The sequence below is a fragment of the Lineus longissimus genome, chromosome 1 (assembly GCF_910592395.1).
Source record: "Lineus longissimus chromosome 1, tnLinLong1.2, whole genome shotgun sequence".
Classification (NCBI taxonomy): Eukaryota; Metazoa; Nemertea; class Pilidiophora; order Heteronemertea; family Lineidae; genus Lineus; species Lineus longissimus.
Window position 1 is genome coordinate 6493317 of NC_088308.1, and position 22784 is coordinate 6516100.

The 22784-nt window shown below is 39.8% G+C and overlaps 1 protein-coding gene across 9 annotated transcripts in view; it reads right to left on the bottom strand.

Moving 5' to 3' along the window:
- LOC135487054 (allatostatin-A receptor-like) overlaps positions 1–22784 on the bottom strand; it is a 162748-nt gene that overhangs the window by 45948 nt on the left and 94016 nt on the right. For 7 of the 9 annotated variants that reach the window (XM_064770417.1, XM_064770400.1, XM_064770383.1 and 4 more), the window contains one exon: positions 18979–19022. The gene's annotated coding sequence lies outside the window, so the exon portion shown is untranslated. Of the gene's footprint in view, positions 1–7387; positions 7446–15429; positions 15630–18978; positions 19023–22784 lie in introns of those variants that run through there. The other 2 variants (XM_064770434.1, XM_064770462.1) reach the window with 2 other exon arrangements.

Consider the following 22784-nt stretch of genomic DNA (forward strand, 5'->3'; position numbering starts at 1 on the left):
TTCTCTTGAAATGTTCTTATTTCACTGTCAGTTTATTGTCTGAGAGTCGCTCAAGTCAGATGCCCCGAAAAACAAATTCATTACACGTCTTATGTCAAGAATAGATAAAGACTAGTATCTATTATTCTTGATTAAACCTATGCAAATCCTTGAAACTGACAGCCCTATTTTTATAGACTTGCTCCAAACCAAGTTTTCAATTCTAAGATTTTAGATTCTTGCTCACTTGATACTATATTGTCTTCTGAGACTTGAAGACATTCTCTCATGAATTGTTTTCAAAATGGGTCATGCTTAGTTGCGTTAGTAATGGGATTAACTGAAAGTATTGTTAGCTTTACCTAGGACCGCCGTAGGCATAATGGTTCCAAGGATAATATTACATCAAAGAAGCAAATTAACTGGTAACATAGACAATGCAACATAAATCGAAGTCAGTTTTAATAACTCCCCCATTTCTATCTTTTGCAGAGAAAACTGGCAAATTTAATTTGCAGAACAGTCCTTTCCAGCGAAGCCAGACACACCACATGAGGTCCGAACCAGTAAAGCATTTCACAAACAACCCACACCTGTGTGATCCTCAGGGGACCGGTAATAAAAGAACAGGACAAAGGCATCACCAAAAAAAATACGTCTTTGTACCACATCTTTGTAATAGCACTACATATAGAAAAAAGATCCTTCAGTAAAAATGTAACCAACATCTTTAAAAAATCCTATATCAATATCCGAGATTTTCTCTAGGTGTGTTTTTTGTACCATCGTATTTTGTTATGTTCTTGCGGTGTGCGTGTGCGTGCGTGTGTCTGTGGGGGAGATGGAGGGGCGAAGGTACTGTGCGTAGCAAATTGGTTAAGACCGACAGTACTGAAAGCCTAGACTTTGTTTTTCACATTTAGGGTAAAGTGGTAAAAATGATAACTACACAATGACAAGCAGCTTCGATGGACGCCACAAAGACTTCTTTCCGTCCATTAGTTACTTTGTCAACAATGACACATTCAATATTATGTGACAAGTCTTCCTGTCTAAATGTCATGCTTTCTTTAACGGTCCCAAGTTTTGATAAGAACGAAATGGTATCTTCATTCGACATTGTTATTGTGAGTTTGTACTAAGCGATGTGGTGAAGCATTGCTTTGATGCCATTAAAGTAAATAGTTCCATTGCTATCGAAGAGTAAATGCACCAGTGCCCGTATACAAAATCAACAAGGACGAACAATTAGAGCTGCTAACTTCTTTTTCCAGCCTGATGTAGTCTTCGCAAACATCGTCAGCTTAGAAAAAATTAAGTAACGCCTCTGCGTAGTGTAAACAATTCTTCTTTTCATCTCGCCATCATTTTAGTTTTTCTACATAATTACATCCAACAAGTTGAACGCAATATAAATCAATTAGTCACTACTGAGGTTTCAGCTGTAGAAAATCTCCTCTTTTATCTTGATTTAAAGTATTTAGGGACTCAAAGGCAACAAGATATAACTGGTATAAGACGCAACGATAGTGTCGGTCAGGATATATTATTCATAAAATCCCGCTCCAACTCTTTGTTACAATTTTCCTAAATTTACTAGTTTTCTTGAAACTTTTATCAATGCTGCTTTTTAATGAAAACGGCAAGAGAAGGGATGTTGTTCAGTGAATGCATGATTACAAGACCCAACTCTCTAACTCCCATTACCATTGATTTTCACAGAATAACTTATTGATCATTTTTAAGTGAACAGTACATTACGGAAACTGATTCTCGCAGAAACAATCATTCACCAATTGCCCAGATCTTGCATCTTCTCTTAGCGCACCTGTTACAGTATTTAACAGTTGGAAACGCAGCTGGCATTGGGAAAGGACAGCTCGGTTAATTTGTTTTAGTGGAAAATAAATCTTGTTGGTGTCTCGTTCTGACGAAATGCAAATTCATTCGTCTTTTTTGAAATGAAGAATTAGAACATGGGCTTTTACAATTATCTTATTATGTAAAGATGTACTAGAAAGATCGCCATGTCAGATACTCAAATAAGGAGTCAAGTAAAAATTTTCAAAACAAGGATTCCCAATTCTTTACCTTTCTTTACCTTTCTCTACAATTCTCCTTTACTTCTGCTGCTTTAACTCGAACAGTTAATGCAACATATACATTATATGAAATATGGCCTTGATTCTTGGGCCTCTTCTTTGGATCTAACCATTTTTACCTTTAAAACGAACGGCACTACTGAAAGAAGTTTGTAGGAAAAAATAATTTTATACATTGTAAGAGCTTAAGCATGGCTAGTGGTATTAGTTGTCATCAATACTATATCCGAAGGTTTTTTTTTTGGATTATCTGATACCTCACTGTCAGTATTGATTGTCGCACCAAAACCGCTCGGGTGGAGCTAAAATATTGGCCAAAACCGAGGCGTATACATTTAGCTCCACCCTCGCGGTTTTGGTTAGACAACCAATACCTCCAGTTCGGTATCAATTCCTTAAACCAATGATCATACAAAAGTATTAAGAGAAGTTTAAAGAAATTCCTTTGATAAAGCGTTCTTTCTCACCTAGAGATTTCCACGCTGTCGCCAAGGTAACAGCTTGAACTTCTATTCACATCTCTTTAACGTGATCTGCGTATTTCCTGTGCAGACGCAGGGTCTCTGCAGGGGATTGAGCAGTCCACTGTAGCGTCAACAATTCACAGGAAAGTGGAACGCGTAGAAAGGATATGAAAACCATTTTTCCATTTCTATTTTTCTATATTGATGGATTAATCACATGAGTCGGGGTTGGACGATTTGAATGAGATGAGAGACACGAATGGGTTCGTACAATGATACAAGGGGATTATTGCACGACTAACGTATCGGTCTACTTTCTACATTTTCGCCGGCGGTGAAAGTGCACATTCTTATTTCCTGTTTATAAGTTTAGCGCAGTTATCCTGATTCGCCCTGATGAACATATGAACAATAGGGCCCACAATAGGCCTCTTTTCAAAAACTCTCGTAAGACTTGATGATGTATTATTGCTTTGATACCGACTGAAGCGCGCAATGGCCATTGTATTCATCGTGATACCAATTTAAAGCATATCTTCACGTTATCGATATCACGGTGGCTAAAGGTATCGGTTTGCCTAAGAAAAATACGTGATTACCTGGAGATGACGACCCAAAAGAAACATACAAAATATTAGTTCATTTTGAGGGGCGTAAGGCCCGCATCTATTATTTTTATCCGATTGTACCCCTCACAACACTGTAATAGGAGTGTTTTGTTTCTATCGGGTTGCAAAAGGCACATTGTAAACCTAAATACATTTTCTCACCGTGGAAATGAGGGCAAATGTCAATGCCAGCTCTCTGGGTATGTGGCGGGGACGGTGGTGACTTCGTGTTGTTTTACAACTCGGTCCATGTTCAGATAGCCCATGTCAAATAGACTTCATCAGGATATGGCCTTAACTCCCCAATGTGTGACTTAAGCAGTTTAAGTACTCAGTGCTTGAATTATCAACAAAGAATGTTACATTAGGCTTAGTTTGCTGATATATTAACTACCTAAATTTAGGAAACCCCAATGCGTTCCCGACACGCCATGGGGCATCATCTCAATCTAAAACCTCTATCAAACCGCGTAATTACCGTGACTTACATACCTAATAGCAATATAATAGCCTGTAATTGTTTCTTCCATAAGAAAAGTGGCTTACGATTTGCTACTTTCCTATTACTAGACAATTGACAATTCATATTACAATGATGGATGTCATAATGACACATGATAACAGTAATAGTGCTCTGATCAGTCATCAATATCTTTTACCAGGAGTAACACAATCCTGACAATAAATGAAAAAATAATGTGCCGATATTACTAATGATTAGATAGCATCATTGTTAGCCGTCTTACATCGGACGGAATTGAATATTCTAGACTCACAGATCTAAGACCGGTTCATCAATTTGAAGCAATTTTCAGTTACATGTAAACATGTTAAACGATATCAAACGGTTTCTCATATCGACACGACTTCTCAGAAATGTCAGAGGAAAAGATATTTTGTACAAAGTACTTGAAAGCGGCTTTACCCCATCCTTTACCCTTACTTCAGTCTTTCCCATTGACTAAGATGCAATTTTCATTTTAGAGTTAAGTTAGATTCCATCATAAGAACGTACTTCTTTCAGTTTCCAAAACTACAACTTCCGAAACAGGCAGTTCAGTGCGTTTAAATCTAACTGCGTCAATTATTTTGTTCAATCATTTCATCAAATTCCGGAAACGTGATAATTTCTCTCCGATTTCGAATGTGGTTATCGGAGCCTTTCACCAATTACGGCAGAAATCAAACGCGTGCAATCGTAAGATACGTGTAGGACGAAAGAAAATGCAATTTAATAGAGGTTAAGAAGATACGAATCCGAGTACAATTAATTCTTTTTTTCGCCATTAACTTAAATATGTCATGCAAATTGCACAGAACCCCTTGGAAAACGCTTTGAAAATGAAGTACGAGGTCCCTCTCTATTGGTGGCCCTTCATTTGCACAACCAAGCAGTAAAAATGGATCTATACTTCAATTATATTTTTACGGCTATTTAGAGCGCTGCATTTGCTGCACTTTCATAAAGGAGGTTTTTTAACGACGTTTTCTCCTGCAGAGTTGCTATTTTATAGCGAATTGGGCTGTGCGCTGCATGAATTAAACCATCTGACGGGGAATGCTCACTTTTTTCTGAAACTGTTGATAATGCTAGTCCTCATCACGAAACAACAAAAAAGATTTTGCCGTTAAGTCGTGAAGTTGGTTGGATCAAATTAATTTGCTCTGACGAAAAGTTTGATAAAGTTGCCTCTAGTTGTTTTGTGGTAGCATGGGTCAAGGTTGAATTGGTTCCAGATAGCTATGAAACTGCCATCCCGCACAGAGTCATATTGACCCGTAATGTATTGACATCAGCTTCCAGACAACGCACGACGGGCAAAGGCGGTAACCGGAAAAACGCTGACCGACCGACCTACCGACCTACCAACCCAAGGAGTTTCGTAGTTGAGTCTTAGGTCTCATAGGTCAATGTGATATATCCAACCCACGATAGCAGGTCATGTGAAATGAAATTGTAAACAAGCGCACGTGCGCTGTTCAAATGACAACAAATGCATGTTGCCCGTTGCAGTTCATGCATTGCATCGGTCGAGACACTCGATTAGAAAAACTACAGTGCATAGATTAGGCCCAAATCATGTTTTTATATCCACCGACCATGTAGACAAAGCATATCTTTAGAGTATCGTTATCAGTTCCTTACCGCGTGGGTTCGTTTTCCCGGTATAATTGACTGAATATGCTGCTGTCAGACATGTCGGAATCCATCACGTCCATTGCGCTGGGCACTACACAGATACATGTGCTATAGAAAAGCGAAAGGGATATGACGGTAGGTCGGTAGGTCGGTAGGTCGGTAGGTCGGTCGGTCGGTCGGTCGGTCGGTCGGCGTTTTTCCGGTTACCGGCAAAGGCTACGGAGGCAATACCGCTGGAAGTTCAGTATGGCACAGGATATGAATTTATCTAACATGCTGTGACAGTTACAAGAGCCGCAAGCATATGACACGTGCCAGTGTTAAGTTTGTCATGAATAATCTTGAGGGGAAAATGTGTTGTTGTCATGATATGCAATTCATGCATTGATGATGCAATGACTATTGCCATACACTGCTATTGTTATGCATGATAGGGACTGTTATTACATTTATAGAGCATTCGCAAAAAACGTTTAAAGGCCAAAACAAATCCGCAGCCCGTCGTAGTTTTTCAACGTAATTAATTCTCCTTTAAAGAGAGGCCCACGGTCTTCCACTGCGCCGCTGACACAGATATGAAACCGAGAAACTATATCAAGATGGTTAGTTCCCTTGCATGAACAGTTGCAAGGATGACACTGTTGATGACACTGTTGGTTATACGAACAATACGCGGAGCTGGTTTTGCATACTTGTATATATCCAAGCCAGTATATGCAATTCCCGTATGCAATTCTAGCAGAGTAACTAGATAATACATGCATGTTCATGACAAGATTGATTAATGGTGACGACGAGATTATTTAGTGCAGGGCAGCAGTAGCGCTGTGGAAGTGCGTCAGCCTCATAATCGAGAGGCTGGTTTTCTTCGATGTGAAAGGTCATAACATCTCTAGCTGTCTAAGGAACGAGAGAAAAAATATATAATAAGATAATAATTCTCACGAAAAGCCATGTGAGCCAGGTTCGATCAAGTTTAACGGAAAAGGAAGTATAAACATAAGTATAACGTGTCACAAGTAGACATCATTGGTAAAGGCAAAACAGCGACAGAACACAATATAATATATCCCTACAGTAGGCCTAGACATGGAACATAATAGTTATTTCGCTAATCGATATTTTTCTAATTGCATGTATGGATTTAGAAAAAGGGGAGTATTCGCGGGATGAAATGACGCTTAATCGCTTCTTGAAAGAGTTGAGTGCCGTTATTTATTATGCGTTCAGGAAATACATTTCAAATGTTTAATTAAATTGGCATTACAGCCAGCAATCAGTTGCTCATAGTGGACGTTATTCAGCACAAATAATTTAATATTATACTCAATGAAAACCATTTCCCGAAAATGCAATTTGTGTAAAAAGCAATCTATCGATTTAACTCTTTTTTTAGTATTCTTTAATCTACCACTTGTGCTTAATAATTGTGCAATAAATGAAATTTAATTAGCCTGCTCAGAGATATTCGCATTAAAATTAAACCAGCTCTGTCAACAGAAGTCTCTCCTGGACGAGTCAATTATGATTCGGATTCGATCGAACACTTTTGGCAATACTCCCGGAATGCTCTAGGCTTGTGGTTTCCACCAGTCGACACAGCGTTCTCTACGCAGTCATTTCATCACTCTCTCCCAAAGGTCGGCACGAAAGCGATGACCAAATAGCATGCATTATGTAGCGGTCCCCTGGCCCATCAGGATGCGTGACCCGACAACAACTATTGATAATAGTCCTTTTCTTCAGTGTCTGTTGAGACTCATTGTCGAATACGGAATACCCTAGATCTATTGTATATAATAGTAATTCGAATGATTTCATTAATACGCCATGCTCATAGAGCCTGCAGTACATACATACATGTGCATTTCAATAAAACTTCGAGCGCATGTACCCACGCTGGGTATCGGTTTGCCAAAGAAAAATACGTGCTTACCGGGAGAGGAAATGACGACACAAAGGAAAAAGACAAAAGATTTGTTCATTTTAAGGGGCGTTAAGGCCGCACTGATTATTTTTATCCGATTGAACCCCGTAACACTGCAATGGGAGCGCCTTGTTTCTATTGATTTACAAAGGTAAACCAATACGTACCTTTACCCACCAGGGTACCTTGGTTTCCACTCCAGCGGGAACTCGCCGGCAAGTTACGAAGTCACCGAGAGGGACATACTCTCACAGCTAGCACAGCAATACTATTCACACTTGTAAGAGAAAGTTATAACTGAATCAAACACAACTTTTGCTCATGATCAGATAAACGTTCCATACGCGTTATCGTGAGTCGGAGACTCCAAATTTAACCCTTCTGCCTTGCATTTCCTCTTCAACATCTTCCCTGAAGACGAAGAAAAAAGGTAAATGAATCTGGTTGTTGAGTGGTTAAGTAGGTACATGTAGCTACCGTTTAGGGAGAATACTTTGCTCTACATCCGTGAACTGCCGGAAGAAAAAAAAGTTTCACAGTTAGAATATGCCTAATCAGCAGGTAGCAAAACAAATAAATTAACTCGCTTTTTCATTTGTTTTGAAATAATGAAGATTATTGGTTGCAACATCACAATGTTGTCGGCTCCGAAAGCATTGCTTCATGATGAATGTCGTCCCAGGGCTGAGTGAGGCATTACATTTAAGCGATATATTTTGCTGATAAGAATCTTTCTTTTTAGCACCCAAACAACGAATCAAAACCGGATGATTCGAAGCAAAAGTTTTATGATAAAGCAAGGTAGGGAAAACTAACACGAAATCGAGGATGCAGTTATTATTTGATAGCGTCTAAAGCATCACCGATATACATTTTTATCTTGATATGGTGATTATAACGTCCAAACGTCGCCTTTGTACCAAACTTTGGTGAATATAGATAACCACTTGCCCAATTTATATCTCATTTGGGAGGGGCTTTCACGAGTGAGACAGGACACTTGTACTTGAGATGCTTTGTTCAGACAAGGATATGCTTTGTTCAGACAAGGATTATAAAGACATGTCCATTAGATGGTATATGACACCAGACGAGTAAATCCCGACTAATGGCTTGGAAAAAGCGAATGACAGTATTAAATAGAATAAACGGTGCAGTCTGATAGGGGGCAGGCTTATGGATTAGAGGCTGGATAGAGAAAAGATGACAGACGGGCAGGTCATAATGGAAATTCTACAAAGTCTATGGATGTTATCGAATAACACTGCGACGTGTTAGGTCGTGGATTAGGCCATTTATACCGCCGTGGCATCGGCACAAAAAGTGGTAATTGTGACCAAGGTGAAAGGCAAGAGAGACTGTTTTCTGTTTTCCATCAAGTTTCCATCAAGTTTTAAACTGCCCCAAGCCCTTTGAGCAGAGGCAAACCTTGACAAATTCAAGAGACAGTTGAAAAGGTTACTTTTTGAGGAGTGGAGAGGGTCGCTTTGAGCGTGGTTTAATAAACCGTGGAAAAGTGCCATACAAATGACAATTACTATTATTATTATTATTATTGTTATCTTGCCCCTGATATGATCAGATCTCCCTGATCGGCACTCTTTCATTTTCTAACAGCTCACCCATATAATACCGGAAGTGATGAGTAGTACACACAAACTAAATTGTCCTTTCACCCTTGTACCATGCTGATCAAATACCTATTATCATTCTTTCCCTCCAGAGATTTTTGCCTTTGAGACAGTTCTCAGAGTTCCATTCGCCACCGTCTTGTCGGTGCAGGAGGCCCTCGCAATGACAACGCGACCTCACTAAGCAAGAGAAGTAGCTTGCGATGGACTGCTACCTTTAGCCGAAGACTAAAACCGGCGTCTGACCGGAATTTAAAAACGCTTAACCGGCCATGGAGGAGTTCAGGCTTCCAAAGATTGATACCACGGATAACATACTGCTGAGCGAACGCTGATGACTATGACAGAGAAAACCACTGAGGACATTTTTCTCCGACTTCCTCACATTTTTTTTCGGGACGGACAAACCCCGCCTTGCCATGAATATGCAATCAAATAAGCGCGCTGATGTGACACTTGCATGTATACTTCATTGTAATAATTATCTGCTATTTGCATTATTCAGTGAGAACAATTCATTTCAACATATGTTACCAAATGTAGTGAATTGAAATAATATTATGATATTTGTCGGTTTTGCCATTCAAGCCTGCTTGTTTACTTGGAACAACTTAAGGTGTATGCCTACGATAGCATGTCACGTTTACGCTTTTGACTGCAAAATCAAATGAAATCTAATGTATAGTGCTTTTTAGCCGTGTTTAGGTGAGTCTGTTGTAAGCTCACAAGTCATCACAATTTTTAGAATGACCTCTTCAATCGACAATTGACATGGAATCCATACACCTGGGTACAGTATACCGATGGTACAGTACATTATAGTCTCTGCAATATGTATCGCATGAGCGTATATCGTCGTGTTTCTACTTTTAAATACTGACTCTAATCGTAGTCATTTATTCGTCTAGATCTTCTTCCCACCGGGGTTTAAATAAACGATTATAGATCAACAATCATAGTTTATATTGCCGTGAAGACCTTGACGTAACCTCAGCTCCTTGGTTATACTCCAGGCTGGCTGGCGTGAGACATCTACAGAGTGGCTTCCTGAGTGGGGTCAGGAGATCCTAATGTGATTTCCAGTCTTAATGCATATTTCATGGTGTAGACTCCCAGTGGAGGTCAGGATGACCTGTACGGCCAAGGAGTGAGTGGAGATAGCTGAAGTAGGAACTGACGACATGATGTTGTTGTTTTGTAATGGTACATAAGGTTGTTTCAATGGTATGTTGTCAACTAATACGGGCCAACTGCACCTAGCATTTCTACTCCATAGTATATGCATATATCTTCCAAAGTTCCTTTGATACACTGAACTAATTTAGTTTGAAAAATAGACAATTGCAACGAGACAGTTTTATTTAACGGCGTTCGTTGTTGGCCGATCGGAGATTGAATTCGATCGATTGATTTGAGCGATTGGAACTATATTGAAATCTAAAATTGACAAAATACCAGTGTCACGAATTAACAAAACGGTATCCGCCCAGTGTCGAAATTCGCCAAGAATACTTTAAAATTGGCATTTGAGGTGCATTATTGACTCAATTATCGAATTGGATCTGCTGGGGGCATGTATTCGATATAAGGCGGTTTACATCGATTTCTTGATCGATTTCAATTCACTGATGGGACCTATTAGGTTTGTAGCAAGGAAACCATATTGAAGTTACAGGAGAAGTGATTGATTGCCTGGATGTCCGGTCGCCTGCACTTCACATAAGAGGACTGCGGCCCTCTAATTTTATCTCTATCGGACTAATGGTTGTTGTCAGGGAATTCAGACATGTCAAAATTTGAGCACAGATATCGAGTCTCAGGAACTAATGATGAGATTTGAAGAAAGTATGGTTTCCAATATCATGCCTCTGATGTGTCTGACAGCGAATTGAGCGGATCTCTCACATATTGCCAACTCAACTCGTCAAGATTCATGTCAATACTCGGAAAAAAGACAAGAAACGAAATACGAGACTTGAGAAACGACATATATACACACACAAAAGAATTGTGAGATATGTTCAGTCTCTGTTGTAAATGTCATAGACTGCAATATCTCCACAAAAAAGCTTTCGGAGCATCGAGACGCATGCATTACTAGCATATATGACATAATTCATGATCGTGGAGCAAAACAGATTTTTCCACCGACCCCATTTTTTTGCTACTCTTGAAATATCAGTTGTAATGCATTTAGAAGATGTATGTACGCGAATGCGATGAAAGTTGGCAAGAGCAGTATTTGTAGTCTAAATGTACGCACACAACGTCGTTGTCGAATTGTGTCTTCAATATCCAATTTTAACTGGTGACAATACAAGCTCGACTGCACCATTTTGTTTCGACGAATCTCACGCTTCAAATTGTTAATGAAATTCCGATATCAACATAAGGAAAATTCAATTCAAGTTTGAGATGAAAGGTATTTGCCAGATAAATTACATGTACGTCAAATAGTATTGTTTGAATATCACATCCAATACGCGCTTCAGTTAACGCTGCCACGCACACGGCCGATGAGCAGACGTGAGATAGAGATATCAGGTAAAGGTGTCAAGCCCGTCATGTGTAGAATTCTTCTCAGAAATCAGCGACTGTAACTAGTTACAGTATCAAAGGAAGATTTTTTTCTTGTTTTCCTTATATCGATAACCTTTTACCGTTAGGGTTGTCGTGATGATTGACGTATGTGCGAGGTTTACTTGCATCTCCAATTACAAAACTTTACAAAACTTCATTTTTTCCTGACTTTTATTTTTGTTAGTCGCCATTATTCGCAATATCCATGCAGTAAATCAAATACCCGCGAAAGATGGTGGCTTCCAGTATTCGGATTCGCAGGTCTTGTTAGAGACTTCATTTCTCCATCAAGTGGTGGTTTCGAAAGTCAGTTGTAATCAGACAACTAGGCTATACCCTCGTGCCATCAAAGTGCTTTCATCACAAGTATCAAAATAGAACTGCGCTTTCTGAAGTGTTTACTTCGGCTTATTGAACAAATACACCTTCCAATTGAAACGCAATTCTGTTGAAAATGGCATGCTCTCCAAAGCTTTTAGGCTGTTTTCTTTTAGGCCGTTATCTCCTTTATCGAATAGCAGTGTTTGAATAGGCATGTTACGGGAATGTTATATCGATGCTAAAAGGGAATGGTGGCTTGAATAGGCATGTTACGGGAATGTTATATCGATGCTAAAAGGGAATGGTGGTTTTAACTGTCAAATATGTTTGTGTGCTCACTGCAAACTTGAATATTGATGCTGCCTATTATCGCCAACCCTACCTCAGTGAAAGGAAATTCTAAGGTGAAGGTAAGTAAGATGTCATAGCCAACATGAATGGAGGGACACTCTCCATGCAGTGATCCATTGACCAACAGCTTTCTATCCTCCCACTAAGGCCTTTGTATTGTCCCTTGAATACACTCATCGAAACCCTGCTGAAACTGGCCTGATTTGGAAAGATATATTGGCCATTACATCGATGTACATCACTCCAACCGTCCCATCTCTGTCTACACATTGCCACCTCGCCGCCAAAGATCCTATTTAGATTTGATACCTAGAGGAAATCCCTCACAGCACAAGGGGTTGTTCATCTCACGTGCGAGAACAAGACAGTGGCCAAACAATTTGATCAATGTGGCGACGGTTTCCGGTAATTTGCCAACAGTACTTGTCAATTTAGTCAGTGACATGCTCCTCCAGTCTAATTGTACCATCGGAAATATGTATCAACTAAGTGGCCCATCTTCATCTGGTAAACAGAGTAACTGTTCACTTAGCAAGATCACTTCATTATCAAACTTATATTGCTTAAAGTTATACGTTTAACCTTGAAAGGTGAGAGAACTATTTGCATTATGTCAAGCAGACTACTGAATAAAGACTTGAAAGAGAAAACGCGGAAGGATAAAACTTGGAAGAAAAACATATGTAATGAGCCCCGTTTTTCTGAGCAGGTTTTCTCACTCACTTGACGTTATCTCTTCAAGTGCACTAAGCGTGAAGTAAAGTAAAGTTTGCGTCAAATTACAGACTAAGGTTTTTTGAACAACTTGGCCTTGATAAAATAATGGTAACCAAGACAGTTGATGGTGAAATAAATTGCTAAAGTACCACCAACCACCACATTTCTGCGAAAAAAAACCAGCGAAAATGACTAAATGTTTCATATCCGGTAATAAAAATCGTGAGATTTTATCGAAATGAAACACGAGTCGCAAATATGAATATAGGCGCAATTTTACAGTTTACAATAATTAAAACTTGACAAATGGAACGTCCTATAAATTGTACTTATCATGGAGGTGTTTTGACAATGTAGCAAATGACGATCTAAAGTTCAAATTGGGGACACTTCATGAAATATTTATTAGGGATGCCTAATATTCGCTGCACCTGCCGCTGGATTGCAAATGTTGTATATTATTCATACTTGAAGTATCGGGTGTAAGCAGTTAAATCGTTGCTTTGTACCGTAAGACGGCATTAGAATCATTCAGCTGATTTACCCAGCTACATGTAGTTCAGACGGATTTACAGATCAACATTTGAGTGGTTATGAGACTTTGTTTCGAAATGATTTAAAGGATGCTGGTACTAGCCGAATCGAATCGAACATGTCCTTTTTGTACGGCATGTACTTTTTGATAATCGATAAGACTTACGTGATCAATTATAAGAGTGTTTCAGCTCGTATATAGATTGGCGTCTGCCATGAATGGTCAAGAGCCACGCCGCGCCACAGATACATCACTTCGGCGTCCTTAAGTGTCCTTTATTAACAAAATGTCACTTGCGAGCGACCAATTGCAAATGGCGCCTGTAGAAGGACGTCAAGGACACTTCAATTTGATTCTTGAAGTGAGACGACAGGTGTTTCTAAAAAAACCAACATATAGTAACACCCCATCTCATTTTTGTAGCCAGCTATACCTATAAAGGACAGATGATGAAATGGCCGCTATCATAAAAGGTAAAGGCTACGGTTTATATATGCTGTACTGTGCAGCAAGTAGACTGAGCTGACTTGACATTCATTATTCATGCCAGTCTCTTCTGAAACCTCTTTGGGGAGCTTCGGTAGTTGCTCAGCGCTCATTGTTTATACTGTTTGAAGTACACACAACTAATGGTTATGTGTTTTTCCTTAGGGCACTGATTTAGAATCAGTTTGTGGTTCCACACAGAGTCGAACAGACACAACTTCATTTTACCCCTGGCCGCTGACTCCACTGGCTGCAACAACAGAGAATGAAGAAAAAACAACAGAGAATGAAGATGACTAGATACTTAAATCCCATGACAAAACACGTCTGCATCTCTATTCGCGTTCAAAGGAGACCAATTAATGTCCCAGCCGAAACACCGCTTATATCGTCCAGCCTTTCATATCGTACGGAGGAACATACCCGCGGAGCATAGGGATGACCACCCGCGGAGCATAGGGATGACCACCAGCGGAGCATAGGGATGACCCCAACTGATATTGTTGATTCCAGTAACGCTGAATAGCAGATTCCGAAGCAATATATTTGGAATAGCTTTAAATCATATCATTTTGTTGATTGCCGTTGCTAACGTCCATCAGTGCCTGTACCCTGGAGGCCTACTCGCCAGGACACATTTAAAACGACTACAATTTCTTTTACACTGCCTTACGAGACTGAAAGAGAAATTCTGCATCATACGAGTTATCCCCAAAGGACACAAAAAGGCTGCTGCAATGTGAGAAGGTAAATGGTGCTTCCACTGATCACCCCAGACATTTATCATCGTAATGCATAAAGGTGCTACGTGAGGGAAATGCCTAATTGGTGTAACCTCGTTTGGCAAGATGTGGCAAGGAAGAAAGAAACCTTGCAAGAGCTGCTCGTCGCAATCTCCAAGCAGACGCGATATTCAGTATATTCTTTCTGCCAGTTTGAAAGTATACAGTCACGTAAAAGTAAAACGGTTCGACTAAAAAGTTTAAAGGGTCTATTTCAACCAATGGCATGTCTTACGTTTTCGTATCAAGATGTGCATTGGGGGTCTTAACGAAAAGGCCGCCAAGTCCCGAGCTATTCGGAGGCATGTATAATGGCGGCCAATTGAAGCAGGGACGGAACGGCGGCCAATTGATACAGATGTCCAGTCATGCTCGAGGAGAATGAGGCGTTGGGATGGAATTGCCGCTGCAGTAGAACACATTCTTCTTTCGAATCGACCTTGGCGATTCAAGCTATTCAAAATGTAATCGCAATATATTCCTCGACTATGGTAATCCTCGCAGATCCAACTGAAGCCAAATAAATGAAATCGCCCCGGGCAACACAAACGTCACCCAGGGTTTTTTTGTATGAAGTGCAAGGATGTGTTACCACACTTCAACAACAGACATCGGGAAGACGAGTCGTTTCATACTCCTTATAAAGGCATTGCAACCGAATGTTAACATGATTTTCATGATCGATAAAAAGTTTTGTAACACTACATACTTGGGAAACATTCTGCGTCAACGAAGGCGACATCAACCCTTGTGGCCCGACTATAAATAAACGTGTCGTTTCAACTTTGAAAGTAAATTAGACTCACCTCCCCAATTCTGCAGCTATTGCACAGCTTCCTCCTTTATTTTGATGTCAAATGCTTAATTAATATGTTTGTTTGTTAATCCACACGGTGTAACTTTATCCCAATTGCATCAGCACCACATATATCGATAAAATCGAGCTGGGTCCTATTCAATGCAATAATAACAGAGTTTAACACTAAACAGGTATGACAAGGCAATCGGTCGCAGATGGCGTTATTTATAAATATCGCTATATATTCGCCTACACTTCCATCTGGAGAAGTGTCTCGTTTTGAATTCCCCGCAGCGATATAAGCGCAGCTGTCAAGCCTTCAATCGATATAAAGTAGTCGTTGTTACACTTGATATACCATTTAATTTAGAGTAGAAATGATGAGCGCCTATATACACAGGCGTTTGTGAAGGGCGTTTGTGAAGGACTATGATTCCAAGGACTTTCTTTCCACTTACACCACCACCCATGCACTCTGCAAACGATGCACAGCTAATGTACGCCTCGTGGATCATACACAGTATGACCCCATTACATTGTAGTGCTGTGTACATTCGCTGTACATCGTGCACATAGTGCTGGATGGTAGTGTAAGTGGAAAAATAGTCCCTCGAATCCTTGTTCTCCGCAAAATCCTGTGCCTATAGGATGCGCGATGCATCGCGCATCCTATAAGGAAACATATTGTTCCATAGTTTTCAAAAGTTATCGGACAACATCTTGTCATGATTGACACTGCACATGATTGAAACTGCACTAGAAATACACACATATCATCATTACATCTTCCTACAGCAGCAAAAGCGGGAAACCGAGTGGCTGGCACCGGTGTGCAAGGGATAGTAGTCCTAGGGCTGATAGTCCGTGTAACAATAGCCCACATTGCTAAATGTTTTGGTTAGGGTTAGCGGTACAATAGATCATGCTGCTTAATTGGTCAAATACAATGCTACCGGACTATGACTCCAGGGGGACTATATCCGCTGTCACACCGGCATTGGCTCGGCTTTCGGTGGCTTTGATTGTCATAACATTTGGAAGAATGTTTACTATGAGACAAACCTATCTTCCTGACTATGCCGGGCAGCATATAAGTTTAGATAAACAGCTCAATCTAGACATACCCCACCCAGTACAGAGCTTAAAGTTGCAGGTTGCCAGCTTTCAAAAACCAAACAATAATCTATCAACAGGGTATATTTTAGATTGTGAAACCAGACTGTGGAGCAATGAATCACTTTAAGCCAAACAAAACCGACACGACCAAACGACAACATAAACAAAGGGAAAAATGTAGCTGTTCGAGTCGTAAGATTGATACATCATAAAGTGAAGATCAAATATTGTGAGAGTGAGCCCATGTAATCTAGCTAGTTGATTGATATGTTATCCTCGACTAATCAGTAATGAAACAACGTAAAATTTAGATGGATTGACATGAGAGTTTTGATGTGATCATAGACACCCGCGCAAATCCGAGTGGGGTTACATTTAACTTGTCATTTTAGGAATTGAAATGTAACAAATTATTGCAGGCTCTACCTCGGCGAATCAGTGTTGCATTTTAGAGCCGACACATTTCAAGTGAAATACGTCCGTACCATAACCTATAGAGGAACAGTCGCCTGGCAATTTCGAGAGGGGCTGGGATGAGAAACAAGTTTTTGTTTGAACCAGCACGGCCAGGCCTTGCCTATGATAAATTAAAAACCAACCAGGTGTGTTACCAAGAATACATGATAACACATACCTCATTATCGTACAATGAAATATTGACAAGCATTTTTTATATAATGCCGACAAATGAACAATACAAATATATAATTCAATAACTTTTTTGAAAGAGCCTTCATAACCACCTGCATGATATTTGTGATAAACTTCAGCGGAATGTGATATATTGCACGTAAAGAAAATTATCGACAATTGCAATCCGTAGCACATGCTTTATTGTGTCTTTTTTATGCAAGATGAACTTTTCATATTTTTTTGGCAAATTTGCTTTGGAAGCAATAGTTTATGGGAGATCCAAAGTTGCTTAATCACATTGTGAACACAATTGGGCCAAAAATGTAATAAATATTGCCACCGTCCTGGGGATTTCTTTGAATATGATAATCTATCTAACGGCAATTTGTGTTTCATCCGTCCTTTTGATGATATACTACAGTGCATCTGAAGATTTATTGAATTAAACCGATTTTTTGTTGCAGAGTGTTTGCTAACGTGATTATCAACAGCTTTTTATCAATTATTCTAGCCATTATGTTAAAGCTCACAGCCGGTGCCTCATGGACCCACTCTTTATCCCATTGATATTGATACACGCAGCCACATATTTAATAAAGCGTGGAAATGAATGATTGACCCCCAGCTGTTCGATAATTGGATGTAAATATTAGAATGAAAAGAACAATGCATCACTATGTGTGAAAGTAATTTAAAATTGAGACGTGCATGCTGTTATATTACAGTCTGACACTCTCAATTAGAAGGCAAATTGCATATAGTGATTAGTATATCATGTGAACGACACCGAGGAACTCTGAAAGCATGTTTGTATTATGCGCTTTTTCCAATGACAACTCCATCCTTTTCGAAGAGCATACGGAATAGTTGCATAATACTGGCGTTATCGACAAGATGAAAGATGGCGTATTCATCTCCTAGCCTCATGTCCTTTATTGACGTATTTTTAATCAAAGGAATGGCATTTTAATCCCGAATAAATTCCGGAATCCGAATGAAACATGTATCTATATCTAAATTCTCAATACTGTCTCACAAATGTTTCGCCCCACAAAAACAAATATTTTGTTCTAATACCTACATGTATAACCTTTACATTTGCATTTTTTCATTTCTTTTGCTTTTATTTCGTAGACAACATCTTCAGTACTCTAAAGTCCACAAATAAGTCTCCTCGGCGTCTTTTTCCTGAAGTAGCTTTTGAAACAAATAATACATAGAAAAAGCGCCTTTCCCTAAAAACTGCTATCAAGGACAGCAGATAATCATCATGACAAGTACAGTAAAGCCAAATACCCCACTCTGTTCGAGCAATGTGCAAAAGGGCTTACACAACGCGGACATGACATATGCATTACCAGATGGAAACAAGCAGGCTTTCACGCCAATTCAGTCACCCAGATTCAGCCACGAGACATCGGAAAAACTTAAACTAAGTAAGATGACATATTTCGATTATCTTAAGTGAAATATTTCATCAGTTGATGGGTGTAAATGAATTGTATCTGACGTTGATGGGAGCTGGTTCATGAATCGATTCAGTTGAGGATATGAACAGTTATTAAGTATTCTGGGGAAGGTCGCAGTTAGTGATGATGGCTGGTGTAGAACGCTTTGGGTAAACGTAAGTAGTATAGTCGGTAAGTCCAATAAGTGTTGAAATGCCTCTATTTATAGATTTCTAGGAAGTTGTGTGTCGTGTTTGCACTTAAGGTAAGTAGGTCCATGTATGCAAATATACATTTAGAAATGAAAAAAGAAGTAAATTCAACTGCAATAAAAATCCAAATGGAATGAAGAGACTCACCAGTTCTGAGCTGAGTATGTCTTTGGCCTTCCTTTATTCGTTTTCTGGAATGACACAAGGATAGGAAATTGTAATCATCGTCTAGCAAGTATCCAAAGTGATGGACGTCATGTGCAGTCACACGTCCGTCAAGATATGGGGAGAATGGATACCTCGGACCAACGCGCAACTGGCACGACGTCCGACCCGGATAGGGTGGGTGGGGTGGGTGAAAGAAATCTCTTTCGTCCAACGGCTGGTGTCGAAATAAGAATGAAATGCCAAAATAAGTTTCTCAGCTCTACGTTGTAACCCGTGGTCTCTTTTACTTTGGCTTGTATATCATTCGCGTTATACGACACCATCGTGTGTTTTTTGGAGAAGCTCGCCAACTCTGCCTCCGGTACATCTTCCGCCGTTGCTTTCCATCCGAGAATCAAAGGGAGGATATCTTTTATTTAAACGAATGTTCGGGCTTTAGGCAAGCTGTCACGGGCTTTGTTATTCCGATTTTTGCAGATAATGGCACGAGGCCTTGTCCTGTATTTATATATGAGTAACACACCTGCGTCACGTGAGGTGATTTCAGGTGACTTGAATATTCTGCCAAACTCCTTTGTCCAAGCCCGCAGCTGACCCGGGATTTAATTTATCTTTCGAATTGAGCCGACCTGGTCTGGCTCCTCCTTTATCCCTATGACGTTCTAACGACAATGGCATGTTGCACCCAAGCTCAGTCGTGACCTGCATGGTGGAACTCTCTAAACTAACATTGACTTTTGTCTACAGAATTTAATACCTACAGTTTGACAATGTGGTTGCTCGGTACTCGCACTCAAATTACACTCCAACCAGCAACTAATCATTACTGATGTAGGTACTAAAACTTACTTCTTAACTTCACTTAGTTATGCTACTTTTACCATACAATGACTCCCTGTCATGAAAGTCCTTATCAATTATTGCTCTACGTGCTATACTTGAGTATCAAGTATAATTACTCAAACTCACATGAAGTTCCGTTTCATGAGTAAATCTTAATGCATAGTAGCCCTTCGCTATGCTATCTCTCTCACTGCCATGGTCTTCTTCTATCATGACCAACGCATGACGTCACCACTTTGGATTGATACATAATATAATGCTATCATTGCCATGGATTGATTTGTTTAGCCTTGACTTGCATACTATAATATCAACATTGAAGGCAGAACGATTATTCCATGTAAATGTCGTGTAAATTTTACGATGGAAGTAACTCCTTTGTTAAGATAGTGAGTGCAGGAGCTATATCATAGAACGAAAATATAAAATTGCATTATAAGTCAAGTCACGACATTTTCTGATCTCTGAAAGACAATCATGGTGTTTTAAGAAAATTAGCAGACATTCGCCGTACAACACATGCATTTCTCTTTCTCTTCTATTTGCTTTTTTGATCTTAACAGATAGACAGTCCTGATCTGGTGCCAAATGTCGTTGTGCCGAATGGCCAAAACTTCTCCCTTTTGAGCTGCCAGTTTTGGGTATTGGTGCAGGCGGAGCTCTATCTATTCTATCTATTTAATAGATGGTGTCAAATTCTACAGTGGCAGGCGCACGCAGTCGGAAAAACAAACGCGGTATGAAGAAAGCAAGTTAAAATTCCGTGCCAATTGCTAGTCCACTTGCTGCTAAAATTTTTTGTTTGACAAGTGTCGGTTATTTAAGAAGATTTCTGACAGGTGTTCCATTATTGGATTAGGAAGAAACAAAGTGTCGTAAGCTTATTTTGCTGCTAAGAGTTATCGACAGGGTGGCTTATCGTGTCGTGTTTTATCACAACTCTTACCGGAGTGTTAGCGACAAGATAAATCCATACAACTAAGGCTCCTTCGAAGCTAAAAAAAACTTGGGGAAAATGAAGGATGGATGGACGTGTCAAGAACCGCCAGTCGATTGATGGCTGTTCTTCAACTGAGGTACATCTTATTTGATTTTGGACCATTTTTGACGCTAACACTCCTTTGAGGACTTTGAATTGCATTTCGTAACCGGATACACTGTCTGGAAGTTTTGTTCTGATTTCAGCCGATTGGTGTTGATTCTATCGAACCAAGAGACGATTACATGTAATGAGACACATTGTGGCCACCGCGATGCCTTAGTCGATTTCACGTATCAACCCTGACTGAGGTGAAATATTTTTTGAACATCTGTCGAGAATCTGTACCACAGTCAACGCCTGTTACAGCCAAGCCATTTTGTAATCTTTTTGAGTGCTTTGGTTAATGCATGTTCCCCCTCATTGCTTTATAGGAAAACAGATATGACATATGACAGGTAATCCCTCATCAAAACTTCATAGACCTTTTCCTGACTGTTGCATGAAAGCACTGAGATCGGTGACATTAAAAAGTTAAATCTCACGAACAGTGGAAATCATTTCCACTTAAGGGTAAGCATAGCTAATAGCACTGCGAATAAAAAATTGTGGTATTGCAACCGCATCTTTTTGTGCACATCGCTGTGTTCAGACATACTCTGTGCGTGCTTGTTCATAAACTGGAGAGAACGTCAGCAATAGATTTTAAAAAAACGCATCCATCTTTAGCAGTCGTGAGTACAATAGCATTCCGCGAAGATGACGTCACTGCAGCTGCTGCCCTCTATTTCCCCATCGCTGAATTACAGGCAATGTCGGACAAACATGCGGTTTCGTAATGGATTCAGGCTTTCTAACTGGGGCAGTTAGATTCAATCTGGCACATGTCCGAGTGTTGGAAATACTACATAATTGTTCTGAATATTTCTCTCTCTGACTCTATGGTATCATTCATGTTAAAAACAATGCAGGGTCAAAGATAATTGACTTTGAAATAAGCTCAAATGCGTAGAAATAAGTGTCGATGTCCGACTGTCACGTGACTAAAACGTCATCAATATCTTATGCAAATGACCTTGTGAGCTATAAATAGTAACTTCGCGAAATGCTATTGGGTTCTATTTCACCTCACAAGCATTTGTGAGGCATATATTTTATCACCCCCACTGTAATACGCCTCCGATCATGATTTCACCCAATAATGCGCTGTGCATACTGGCGGTATGTTGGTTGTACATCCAAAGGTAATGACCCATTCAACAATAGAAAGCTCAAAAGCAGCGGAATGCTTCGTCTTCATCATTTTGATTAGCTCCTTTCACAACATTTAGGAGGTGACACGGACATTTTGGGTGAGGAAATTACCATGGTTCCTCAATTTGCCGATCTATCATTCTATTTGGCAGTGTACACTGGAGGCCAATAGTCAACGATAATTGCTCTGGGCCACAATGGGGGCTAATTGTAAAAGCAATGGTGAAAGCTTTGGGCGCAATCATAGATTTCACCGGTTTATTACTGAGGCCATTGGGTGTGTAGCTCTTGGGAAATCAAATGGGGTGTTTTTTATGCTGGTCATGATTGCTGAGAATAATGGAGTGACCTGGCAATGGTATTGACGTTAGCAAGTGATAAAGCAATGGCAATACCGATGATGCTATATAAGGGTGTTCCGACATTATTCCCAGGATGTATCCAAGTGCATTTCGAAGGCCATAAAATATGTTCGAAATTGTTAGGAGGTGACAAATGTAGAAGAGTTATACAAATTGAATAACGTTACCCTAAACTTAATATGGTGGTCTCTTTTTGGTAATTGTTGTAATCAGGGAAAAATTACTTCAAAACTATTCAGGGTTGCGGAACTCTATCAATTCTATATATATATTCTACTTATTTAGGATATTAAAGTTGGAAACTCTCATCATGTTTCCTTAGTTCAGATGAAGCTTAGTGTATCAAA